Source organism: Leucoraja erinacea, chromosome 1 (assembly GCF_028641065.1).
Source record: "Leucoraja erinacea ecotype New England chromosome 1, Leri_hhj_1, whole genome shotgun sequence".
In the NCBI taxonomy this organism is placed as follows: Eukaryota; Metazoa; Chordata; class Chondrichthyes; order Rajiformes; family Rajidae; genus Leucoraja; species Leucoraja erinaceus.
Genome location: NC_073377.1, coordinates 3636984 through 3650674, shown reverse-complemented (window position 1 = coordinate 3650674; position 13691 = coordinate 3636984).

The following is a 13691-nucleotide window of genomic DNA, read 5'->3' as shown; positions in this document are numbered from 1 at the left end:
CTTCTTATTTATGTTTGTCTCCTCGCTATGTTAAATCGTTACTGTGTTGATTCTCTACTATATTGACTCTTTACTATGTTGGCTTCATTCTCTGTCTAGGGGTTCTCGCTTTTACTAGTTCTTAACTACTAAATAATTCCTTAGTCCTCTTTTGACCATTTCCAAAATACAACTCCAATTTCAATTTCAATTTCCATTTTAATTTTCAATTTTAATTCCAATCTTAATTCCAATTTTAATTCCAACTCCCATATACCCTTAGTAATTCCTTGTTACCAGATCTTCCCAAGTTCCATCCTTCTTGATGTCCTTCGAACAATCCTTCCCATTTTTGTCTGCCTTTCTGGGGATGAGATAATAACAATGTTCTCAATAACAATGAAGGACATTATTGCCATAGAGGGAGTGCAGAGACGGTTCACCAGACTGATTCCTGGGATGTCAGGACTGTCTTATGAAGAAAGACTGGATAGACTTGGTTTATACTCTCTAGAATTTAGGAGATTGAGAGGGGATCTTATAGAAACTTATAAAATTCTTAAGGGGTTGGACAGGCTAGATGCAGGAAGATTGTTCCCGATGTTAGGGAAGTCCAGGACAAGGGGTCACAGCTTAAGGATAAGGGGGAAATCCTTTAAAACCGAGAGGAGAAGAACTTTTTTCACACAGAGAGTGGTGAATCTCTGGAACTCTCTGCCACAGAGGGTAGTTGAGGCCAGTTCATTAGCTATATTTAAGAGGGAGTTAGATGTGGCCCTTGTGGCTAAGGGGATCAGGGGGTATGGAGAGAAGGCAGGTACGGGATACTGAGTTGGATGATCAGCCATGATCATATTGAATGGCGGTGCAGGCTCGAAGGGCCGAATGGCCTACTCCTGCACCTAATTTCTATGTTTCTATGTTTCTATGTTAATTAATAATCAAACTCCAATTATTCCTAAGCCAGATTCCATAAGCCTATTCCAAATCTCAAATTTTAAAGTCCCTCCAATCCATTACCATACAATTTTAAATCGAATCCCAAATTAATAAATTTATTTTTAATAACCATAATTTAGACACAAATTAGGTATTTTACTCCAAACCACAGAGGAATGTTTTTTTTTTTGGTCAGTCTTTTAAAGTGGGGATTGTCCCAAATTTTGTTATAGGTCGTCAGTGTTGTTTCTTTCAAAGATGATTAAAGTGCCTTTACTCTGCTCCCTTTTCTTTCTCCAGTAGCTAGGTGATATTAAAGTTGGGCACTAGGGTAGGTCTTCTTCGTCTTCTCTGATGTTAGCCTCAATTACAAGGGAGTAGGGATGCCGAGGAGCAGCTTGCTCCGTCTGCTGGCCTTCCCAAATATCTTAAAGGGGCAGGACAGTATCAGTTCCTCCTGCTGGTCACCTGTTTCTGGGGAGCTACATTACCTATTGCTGTGTTCTTCCCATTCTTAAGGGGTCTGTGCATTCTTTTACCTCACTCCCCAGATGGTGTCTCGTCGATATACTGTTTTGCAGGCACAAACTCAGTAACACATTAATATAATATCTTCTTTCCCCACTACCATTCCTCCTGCACAGTAAATGTGTTTCTTCTCTCCCTAGTGCCATTTCCATTCCTTAGTTGCCATCCCTTCTCATCTGGGGTTAGAAGGGAGAGATAGATCAGCCATGATTGAATGGCGGAGTAGACTTGATGGGCCGAATGGCCTAATTCTGCACCTATCACTTATGAACATATGACTAAGTCTCTTGCTGTGTGTTTTGACAAATATCCGTTGATCCTTCTTTACAATGGGGTGATATATCAGATCATTGGTAATAAGACGGAACTGTTCATGTTCAAAACTGCAAAGTTGTGACTGGACAATGGATGGCTCTAATTGTGGTAAACTGCACTCTGGAGGTTTCAAGATTCCAGACACAACATTTCCAGTTCTTACTAAAAATAGGTCAGTAATATATAACCATATAACCATATAACAATTACAGCACGGAAACAGGCCAACTCGGTCCTTCTAGTCCGTGCCGAACACTTATTCTCCCCTAGTCCCATCTACCTGTGCTCAGACCATAACCCTCCATTCCTTTTCTGTCCATATACCTATCCAATTTATTTTTAAATGATAAAATCAAGCCTGCTTCCACCACTTTCACTGAAGCTCATTCCACACAGCTACCACTCTCTGAGTAAAGAAGTTCCCCCTCATGTTACCCCTAAACTTCTGTCCCTTAATTCTCAAGTCATGTCCTCTTGTTTGAATCTTCCCTACTCTCAATGGGAAAAGCTTATCCACGTCAACTCTGTCTATCCCTCTCATTATTTTAAAGTCCTCTATCAAGTCCCCCCTCTCCAAAGAATAAAGACCTAACTTGTTCAACCTTTCTCTGTAACTTAGTTGCTGAAACCCAGGCAACATTCTAGTAAATCTCCTCTGTACTCTCTCTATTTTGTTGACATCCTTCCTATAATTAGGCGACGAAAATTGTACACCATACTCCAGAATTGGCCTCACCAATGCCTTGTACAATTTTAACATTACATCGCAACTTCTATACTCAATGCTCTGATTTATAAAGGACAGCACACCAAAAGCTTTCTTTACCACCCTATCTACATGAGATTCCACCTTCAGGGAACTGTGCATAGTCATTCCTAGATCCCTCTGTTCAAATGCATTCCTCAACTCACTACCATTTACCATGAACGTCCTATTTTGATTTGTCCTGCCAAGATGTAGCACCTCACACTTATCAGCATTAAACTCCATCTGCCATCTTTCAACCCACTCTTCCAAATGGCCTAAATCTCTCTGTAGACTTTGAAAATCTACTTCATTATCCACAACACCACCTATCTTAGTATCATCTGCATACTTACTAATCCAATTTACCACACCATCATCCAGATCATTGATGTACATGACAAACAACAGTGGACCCAACACAGATCCCTGTGGCACCCCACTAATCACCGGCCTCCAACCTGAAAAACAGCCATCCACCATTACTCTCTGGCATTTCCCATTCAGCCACTGTTGAATCCATCTTGCTACTCCACCATTAATACCCAACAAATGAACCTTCTTAACCAACCTTCCGTAAGGAACCTTATCAAAGGCCTTACTGAAGTCCATATAGACAACATCCACTGCTTTACCCTCATCTATTTCCCGAGTAACCTCTTCAACAAATTCAAGAAGATTAGTCAAACATGACCTTCCAGGCACAAATCCATGTTGACTGTTCCTAATCAGACCCTGTTTATCCAGATGCTTATATATATTATCTCTAAGTATCCTTTCCATTAATTTGCCCACCACTGACGTCAAACTAACAGGTCTATAATTGCTAGGTTTACTCTTAGACCCCTTTTTAAACAATGGAACACGTGCAATACGCCAATCCTCCGGCACTATTCCCGTTTCAAATGACAATTGAAATATTTCTGTCATAGTCCCTGCTATTTCTACACTAACTTCCCTCAATGTCCTAGGAAATATCCTGTCAGGACCTGGAGACTTATCCACTTTTATATTTTTCAAAAGTGTCAGTACTTCCTCGTCTTTGAATCTCATAGTTTCCATAGCTACTCTACTTTCCCCATACCTCACATAATTCAATATCCTTCTCCTAGGTGAATACCGAAGAAAATAAATTGTTCCATATCTCCCCCATCTCTTTTGGCTCTGCAGATAGCTGTCCACTCTGACTCTCTAATGGACCAATTTTATCCCTCGTTATCCTTTTGCTATTAATATAGCTGCAGAAACCCTTTGGATTTACTTTCACCTTACTTGCCAAAACAACCTCATATCTTCTTTTAGCTTTTCTAATTTCTCTCTTGAGGTTCATTTTACATTCTTTATACTCGTCAAGCACTTCATTTACTCCATGATGCCTATAATTATTGTAGATCTCTCTCTTTTTTTCTGAACCACGTGTCCAGTTTCCCTTGAAAACCATGGCTCTTTCCAATTTTTACTGTTTCCTTTCAACCAAACAGGGACATAAAGATTCTGTACTCTTAAAATTTCATATTTAAATATCCTCCATTTCTCCTCCACATCCTTCCCGGCAAACAAAATGTCCCAATTCACTCGTTTTAAATCCTTTCGCATCTCCTAAAAGTTAGCCTTTCTCCAATCAAAAATCTCAACCCTAGGTCCAGTTCTGTCCCTCTCCATAATTATATTGAAACTAATGGTATTGTGATCACTGGTCCCGAACTGTTCCCCAACGCATACCTCTGCCACCTGACCCATCTCATTTCCTAACAGGAGATCCAGTACTGCCCCTTCTCTAGTAGGTACCTCTATGTATTGCTGCAAAAAACTATCCTGTACACATTTTACAAACTCCAACCCATCCAGCCCATTTACAGAATGTGCTCCCCAGTCTATGTGTGGAAAATTGAAATCTCCCACAATCACTACCGTGTGCTTACTACTAATATCTGCGATCTCCTTACATATTTGCTCTTCCAATTATTGCTCCCCATTAGGCGGTCTATAATACACCCCTATAAGTGTTGCTACCCCTTTCCCATTTCTCAGTTCCACCCAAATAGCCTCCCTAGACGAGCCCTCTAATCTATCCTGCCAAAGCACTGCTGTAATATCTTCCCTGACTAGCAATGCAACACCTCCACCTCTTGCCCCCCCAATTCTATCACACCTGAAGCAACGAAATCCTGGAATATTTAGTTTCCAATCACAGCCCTCCTGCAACCATGTTTCACTGATCACCACAACATCATACTTCCAGGTGTCAATCCAGGCTCTAAGCTCATCCACCTTTCTTACAATGCTCCTAGCATTAAAATATACACATTTAAGAAACCCACCCCCTCGTATTCTCTGTTTACTATCTTTTTCTTCTTTCTCCCCTACATTTTGTGTCCGAGTGCTTCCCTTCTCTGCCACCTGCCTCACACACTGACTACTAGCTTTCCCTATTTGAGTCCCTCCTCCCAACCGTTCTAGTTTAAAGTCTCTGCAGTAGCCTTTGCAAATCTCCCCGCCGGGATATTGGTCCCCCTCGGGTTCAAGTGCAACCCATCCTTTTTGTACAGGTTGCACCTTCCACAAAAGAGGTCCCAATGATCCAGAAACTTGAATCCCTGCCCTCTGCACCAGTCCTTCAGCCACGCATTTATCCTCCACCTTGCTCCGTTCCTACTCTCAATGTTGCGTGGCACATGCAGTATTCCTGAGATTGTTACCTTTGTGGTCCTTCTCTTTAACTCTCCTCCTAACTCCCTAAATTCTTCTTTCAAGACCTCTTCTCTTTTTCTACCTATGTCATTGGTACCTATATGTACCACGAATTCGGGCTCATCTCCCTCCCATTTCAGGATATCTTGGACACATTCAGACACATCCCAGACCCTGGCACCAGGGAGGAAGACCACCATCCTGGTCTCCCGACTGTGACCACAGAACCGTCTGTCTGACCCCCTAACTTTCGAGTCCCCAATCACTATTGTCCTCCTCTTCTTTTCCTTACCCTTCTGAGCAACCGGACCGGTCTCTGCCCGGCCGTTGTTGCTGCCCCCAGGTAGACTGTCCCCCCCAACAGTACTCAAACAGAGTACTTATTGTCAAGTTGTACAGCCACCGGGGTACTCTCTTGGCCCTGCCTGCCTCCTGTGGTCTTGGAGGGACCACCTCTCTGTAACTCCTCTCAATGACTTCCTTGCTCTCCCTGACCAGACGGAGGTCATCGAGCTGCTGCTCCAGGTTCCTAATACGGTCCCCTAGAAGCCCCATCTCGACGCACCTGGCGCAGATGTGGACATCTGGAAGGCTATCAGATTCCTTGACCTCCCACATCTGACATCCAGAACAGTAAACTGCCCTGGCACTCATGCTCCCCTCTTACCTAGGATACAATACAAAGTACAATACAAAACAATACAAACTGCTGGATGAAATCTGCAGGGATCTGACTCCCAATCAGCTGCTCGCTCTTGTCTGCTTCCACCAATCAGCGGCTTCCTCAAGCCCACTTGTTTTGAAATGCGAATGGAACGTTGCCAATTTCGCTCCGACTGCTCTCGGGCCTCTGTAAGCAACAAACCCCGCGATCGGGTTTTATCCATACCGTTCGGGTGTAGCTCCTCCCTCTGCGACCGCTCCAACAGCTCCCGGGCCTCTGTCTATGAATCCACATTATTTAGCTTGCCTTAATGCTGAGTTGCAGCCTGTTCAATGACAAGAAAAATCAATAGTCCATGGTTGATTCAGTATTCAGTATTCAGTTCATAGATGGAATCACTTACGGCTGGAGTTGACCTGTGGGCATGTACAGTGTGATGCAGTTGGAACATTGCAGGAGGCCATAATGCTACAGTTTTACGAGATTAATTAAATACAACGGATTGTTTATTGACAGCAGTGCACCTGGCAGTGGGTTGAAGAGGCAAGGGATATGACATGACAAATAATCTACTCTGCAACAAACGTCAATTTTCATGTTCAGAAAGTGGCTCTATTCACATGGCAATTTAGAAATGTAAGCAATGGTATAATGGAGACAGACTGTAGGACTTAGTGGTCTATGGGAGTGTCAAGGGTTAAGGAAACAGGCTGAAAATGGAAGCTGTGGCCAGAATCAGGTATATCAGCAAATTGCAGATTAGGGGACATGCACCTATGATTTCCTGAGGAGGAGGAAACTGCAGATGCTGGTCTAAACCGAAGATAGACACAAAATGCTGGAGTAACTCAGCAGGACAGGCAGCATCTCTGGAGAGATGAAATGGGTGACATTTCAGGGTTAAGTCTGAAGAAGGGTCACACAAGGGTCTCGACCCGAAACATCACCCATTCATTCTCTCCAGAGATGCTGCCTGTCCCACAGAGTTACTCCAGTATTTTGTGTGTACCTATGATTTCCTACCTACAACTACCTACAGTTTCTTATCTTCTCCCAAAAACTGCAGGAATTCTCAGTGAAAGCAAGGCAAAATTCCTGGATAAAATTCACTGTGATGAGTAGTTACACATACATTATGGGTGCAAAATAGCTCACCTTCATTTTCAGCATTGTGTGAGCACTAACTTTGATTAAAGGAAGATTTATTTAACTCCAGTAAACCCTCGATATAATGGACCTCTTTATAACAGATTTAGGATATGGTGGACGGACTACGAACATTCACTGCCAGGCTTGACTGTCAATGGCATCCCCGGCCCACACCACCTACCTGACCGCTTCCAGGTGGCATTAACTACCCTGGCTGCCAACCTTCACCGCCAGGCCAAGCTGATGATGCCACCCCCTTTCCACACCACCTACCCGACCGCTTCCAGGCTGGGCAGTTAATGCCACCCCTTCCCAGCACCACCTCCCCGGTTGCTTGCAAGCCAGGCTGCCAACCTTCACCGCCAGGCCGGGCTGATGATGACACGTCTACCCTTCACCACCCTGTCCACTTCCAGACTGGGCCACAGATCTACACTGCCAGGCTAGGCTGTTGAAGCCACCTCTGCCATTCACCACCTCCACGGCCACCACCAAGCTGGGTTACCGATGCCACCCATGGCTGCTTGCAACCTCCTCGCCTGCTTACTGGCCAAATCTACTGCCACCGTTGCCAGTCCACATAGCTCACTCAGCCACTTCCGGGCCTCACCTGCTGTCGCCGCCACCGACTCTTACCTGCGCTCTGGCCGTCCGCCGGCCACAACCACTGACTACGTCGATCCGCGCCTCAACACACCTGGATCATGGGCCCAGTTCCAGACCGAGTTTGCAGAAGGACCTCGACCGGAAAGGTCACCTATCCGCATTCTCCAGTGATGCTGCCTGACCTATACTATATTCCAGCCTTTTGTGCCTTATGTGTATTCATGATTCATCCATGCAACTGTAGAGACCATATTATTGTATGGGTGTGAGGCATGGACTCTCACTCGAGCTCTGTCCAAGTCTCTCGATGGTACCTACACCCAAATGCTCAGAAAAGTTTGAAATATCGGTTGTAGGGACCACATTACCAAAGCCCAGCTCTATGGGGAGATTCCACCTCTGACCGAGAAGATCAGGTGGAGAACGATGAGGCTGGTCACCGCCATCGCCACCCAGAAATGCCAGCAAACAAGGTTGTTCTGTGGGAATCCATCCATTGAAGACGTGACACGGGACGGCCGATCAAGACGATGCTGAAGACGTTGATGGAAGACGCACATGTAGAGACAAAAGAGGAGCTTGCCAGCTGCATGGAGGACAGAGATGCGTGGTGCGTCCGTCACCGCGCCCGTCGGAAACCAGCACCACCGTGCCGCTAATGTTTTCAATGATCTAATAAAATAAATATTGTGATTTAACCAGAATCTGCAGTTCTTTGTTTTTATTACAATACAATGATAATCCTTTACTCGGTTACAGCGGACAATGGGCAATAACGCTCACTATCTCCCCTGCCTGGTCTGTTATAGCGATAGTTTACTGTATTTCAATTGTGACTAATTGCAATGTTCTCACCGGAACCAATTGGGTTACCTCACATCCTGGTTTGGGAACAGCTCTGTCGAAGATCACACAGAATTGCAGAGAGTGGTAGATGTCGCCCAGTGCATCACACAGACCTGACTTTATCTACCCTTCACGCTGCTTTGGGAAAGCAACCAACATAATCAAAGACTTGTCCAACCCTACTTATTGCTCCTTCTCCCTGCTCACGTGGGGCAGAAGATACAGAAGCTTGGCAGCCCACACCTAGACTGTGAAACAGTATCCCTCTCCCCTTCAGAACTGCCCCCTCCATCGACTCCTTTAAGTCGAGACTTAAAACTCATCTTTACTCTCAGGCCTTTCTTGACGTCCTCTGAGGGAGGGCTATATGTATGTACTTATGTATGTACTTAATCTATGAACCAATGTTGTATAACGTTAGTACCTCCACCAATGTAAAGCACTTTGGCCAACAAGAGGTTTTTAAAGGTACACAAAAAAGCTGGAGAAACTCAGCGGGTGCAGCAGCATCTATGGAGTGAAGGAAATAGGCAACGTTTCGGGCCGAAACCCTTCTTCAGACTGAGTTTTTTAAATGTGCTGTAGAAATAAAAATGACTAGACTTGACCTGACTCTGGAACAGCTTCTTCCCCTTTCTTATCAGCCTTCTGAATGGTCTTTCTATGTTAGGGTTCTGTTCAATTCACCTCTATCCCATTGAGGACATTAGACTTTGTCTTTGGAACTGATGCGCTATGTCATCGGGTGGCACCACGTGCAGCAACCTCACCAGCAGCTGTCTGTCCTTTCATCCTTTTTGTTATTTGTATATTGTCTAAAAGTATGTCTCTGGAGGTCTTTTAGTCTTTTACATGTGGAGAGGGGGGGTGGCGGGGGGGGTGGAGGGGGAAACCTGGTTGAGGATGCGTCTTTTCTCTGAGCCGCATCTTCCCCCCCCCCCGATGAAGATGACTGAACTTTATTGCCTTCCCTCACAGTGGGAAACGTTGATTCTGCTGTGTGGGGATGTATATGTTAAATTTTACTTCGGAGTCACGTGAGTGATTACGTGAAGAACCCGCTAGGTCGCATGCGTGTCATATCGTCTATCGCATTGCGTGACGACTGGCAGGTTGGACGTGATTCACCTGCCAGCAACAGACATGAGGTAAGTATTTTTTTAACTGCGTACTGGCGGGTTCTTCACGTAATCCCTCAACGTTACTCCTCATAAAATAAAGATCAAACTTCAAACTGGCAAGTTCTCATTTAATCTTACTATTCTACCATGCATGGTGTTCTTTTTATTTGTATGGCTGTATGGTAATTCAAATCTCACTGTACCAATTGGTGCATGTGATAATAAATGTCTCTTGAACTCTCTTGAACTCTCGAACTACAATGTTGAGAACTAAATTCTGCATTATGTATCTTCCCCTTTGTGCTATCTATTGTACTTCAGTGTGACTTGATTGTATTTATGTGCGGTATATCTGATCAGTTTGGACAGCATACACAAAAAACCTTTCACTGTAACTCGCTACACGTGACTATAATACACTTATATCTTTAAAAAATATGTAGCCTAAAAAGTGAGACTCGTGTATAGACATTCATTGGTATCTACAGTATTTTGGATGTGCTAAAACATAATTGCATTTAGTGCTAGCACAGAGTCAAGTCTTTTAAAAATGGCTAGGTTAATTAAAGATTCTATATTGCAGTGTTTAGATGACTTAACACCCAGAAAACAAAGGAATAAAATGTGCTGATCATGGTGGCTGGTGGAACAGCAGTAAAATCAGTATAGATGCTATCAACCAGCAAAGTTTCAAGCAGTGAAGGTTGTTAGATCATAATGGGTATTCTTCCCGGGACTGCCACACAGTAGCAGCACATATGGTCTGCAGGGGAAAAAGAAAATGGTTCCAAATCCTGATGAATGTGATTCAAGCCAGGAGGGGGGACTTGTGCCAAGAGTGCCCCAGAGTTGCCAGGGGCAACATAAGACAGAGAGGCTGGAACTCTCTTTTTGTAAGTTCACAAGATAGGAGCAGAATTAGGAAATTCAGCCCATCAAGCTTACCCTGCCATTCCATCATGGCTGATCTATCTCTCCCCCTCAACCCCATTCTCCTGCCTTTTCCCCATAACCCCTGATGCCCGTACGAATCAAGAATGTATCTATCTCTGCTGTAATAAAATCCATTGACGGCCTCCACAGCCTTCTGTGGCAATGAATTCCACAAATTCACCACCCACTGACTAAAGCAATTCCTCCTCATCTCCTTCCTAAAGAATCATCCTTTTGATCTGAGGCTATGACCTCTGATCCTAGACTCTTCCACTAGTGGAAACATCCTCTCCACATCCACTCTCACCAGGGCTTTTCTTGGAGTCAAAGTCATCAGGCAATGGAGAGATAACATAAGAAATGTCATGATCCCGCATGGCAAGATAAGGTCAGTGACAGCCTGACGTAGAGGTTGAGCAGGCTAGCACTTTATTCCTTGGAGTGCAAGAGGATTAGGGATGATCTTATAGAGATGTATAAGATCATGAGGGGAATAGACTAGGTAAATGCACAGTCTTTTACCCAGAGTAGGGAAATCAAGAACCAGAGGATAGAGGTCTAAGGTGAGGTATAATGATTTAATAGGAACCTGAGTTGCAACTTTTTTGATACAAAGGGTGGTAGGTAGGAACTAGCTGTCAGAGGATGTAATGAGGCAGGTACTATCACAATGATTGAAAACATTTGGACAAGTACATGGATAGGATGCATTAGAGGTATATGGCCCAAACGCAGGCAGGTGCGACTAGTGTAGGTAGGGTATGTTAGTCGGTGTGGGAAAATTGGGCCAAAGGGCCTATTTCCATGCTATATGACTCCACAAAATCACAGTTCTCTTGTGCACATCAGATATTCTCTTCCCATGCAGTCACTCGGGTTGAGTGTGACTTGCTTCCACTCGGGTTCTTTGAGGCAGCTGAAGAATCCTATGAGGGCTTTTTAGACTTTGCTGCAGATGGATTAAATGATGCTTGATGGGGCAGGTGAGTATGTTATTTGAGAGATAGTGAGCTCCTTCTGCTCTTTCTATGTGGTCTTCAAGTATTTATTTTTAGTTTAGTTTAGCTTAGAGATTCAGCACGGAAAGAGGCCCTTCATCTCACCGAGTCGGCATGGACCACGACCCCCGCACAGTAACACTACCATACACACACTCGGGACCATATTACATTTATAACAAGCCAATTAACCTCCAAACCTGTACATCTTTAGAATGTGGGCGGAAACCGAAGATCTCTGAGAAAACGCATGGGGCGAAACGTACAAACCGTCATGGGGCAAACGTACAAACTCTACACGGATAGTACCTGCAGTTGGGATCGAACCCTGGTCACTGTCAATGTAAGCATTGTAAGGCAGCAACTCTACCGCTGTGCCACCGTGCCGCTCATTTGCATTTTGATTAGTAAGGGCATCAGAGATTACGGAAGAACGCAGGAGAATGAGGTTCAGAGAGAAAAAGATAGATCAGCCAAGATCAAATAGTGGAGGGGCAGAGTTGGTGCCTTACAGCATCAGAGACCCTGGTTTGATCCTGACTACGGGTGCTGTCTGTACAGAGTTTGTATGTTCTCCCCGTGACCGCGTGTTTTTTTGCGAGTGTTCAGGTTTCCAATCATATTCCAAAAGCGTACAGGCTTGTAGGTTAATTGGCTTCAGGAAAGATTGTAAATTGTCCCAAGTATGTAGGACAGTGCTAGTGTATGGGGATCGCTGATTGGCGTGGAATCGGTTGGTCAAAGGGCCTGTGGCTGCACCAGGGACGTGCGGTCAGGGGAGGCAGAGCGCCACCTGTCATATTCCCAATGAAAATAGCTGTTAAGAAAAGTAAAGAAAAATAATAATAAAACCAAATAAATATAAAGATTTTTCCACTGATCTGTGTTATAAATGTCAATTCTATGTGAATCTAACCATTTTTTATAGTCAAAATTGCCAAATTTGCGCAGCTCCGCTGAAAATACAGGGAAAGATGAGAGGTAAGGCAGCGACGAGCTGAGCCTCCCCTCTGATTGCGCAACCCCTCAGAAACTGGATGGAGCGAATGCAATAAGCGTGTGCCTGTTACTTTCTCTCTGTATGTCACCAATGTGATGTTTGTAAATCCATTCATTACATCTCCTCGCCTTCCATAGTCCAGGTAGCTTATTTCACGTATAAATATAATTAGGCTCGTTGGTCTCGTCATAAAACGGTAAAGAAAAAGCACCAGGGGAGGCAGCGATCACATCTGCCTCACTGAGGGAGCGTGTCTTCAGCCCAGTGGAGGGAGAGCGAGCAATTAGATAGGCTCAGCCCACGTAATTGACGCAACCTCACTTTCCTCCATGTTAGCTAGCTTCAGCAGCGGCTGCGCAGCACTGGATTCCACCACTGGCGGTGCTGACTTTCCAGCTGCGGGCGGCGCTGCATGGTAGGTTGATTCGTTGATTTGTAGCAGCCGATTCGGAGGCTCTGGGCCGCTGAGAGCTCCCTATTGGGCCCCGCGCTTAAGGGGTCCCGCGCTGGAGTAATGTACTCTTGGCTCGGTAGATCTACCCCGGGTGGAAGGGGGAGAGAGAGTAGAGGGGTGGAGGGGGAATCAAGGGGTAGACGGGGAGGGGGGTGTGAGGGCAAATGGAGAAGGGGGAGAGGGGGAGGTGGGTCGTTCCCTTGCGGTCCCGGGGCAACGCTCCCACCCCTCCAGTCGCCATGCTTCACGTGGTGATCAGTACAAGGAGGGCCGGGCCACTGATCTTAGCTAGTGCCTCCCCAGCCATTGACCTCACCGCATGTCACTGGGCTGCACTGTATCTCTAAACCAAACTAAACTACATAGACTCAATGGGCCAAATAGTCTATTTTGCTCCTAGATCTTAGAAAAAATGAGACACTCAGTGTCCCCAAAGCTCTTTGTTTAATCTTTGTGATTAGAGGCTGTGATTCCTATATTTTGAAGATGTTACTTTTTTTTTCCAAGGAAAACCTAACAACATCGTTGCCTCTGCCCTTCAGGAAATCACTTACTGTCACAGAATTTGGAATAGAGTGAATGCTTTTGAAGGACACACAAATGATGTACCTGCCTCAGCAGGTTGGGTGTGATCAGACCTTCAGCACTGAGATATTGGTCAAAAAAATGGTCATTGATTCTAGCAACAGTTTGGGAGGATTTTGCAGAGACAGCATTAGGGGT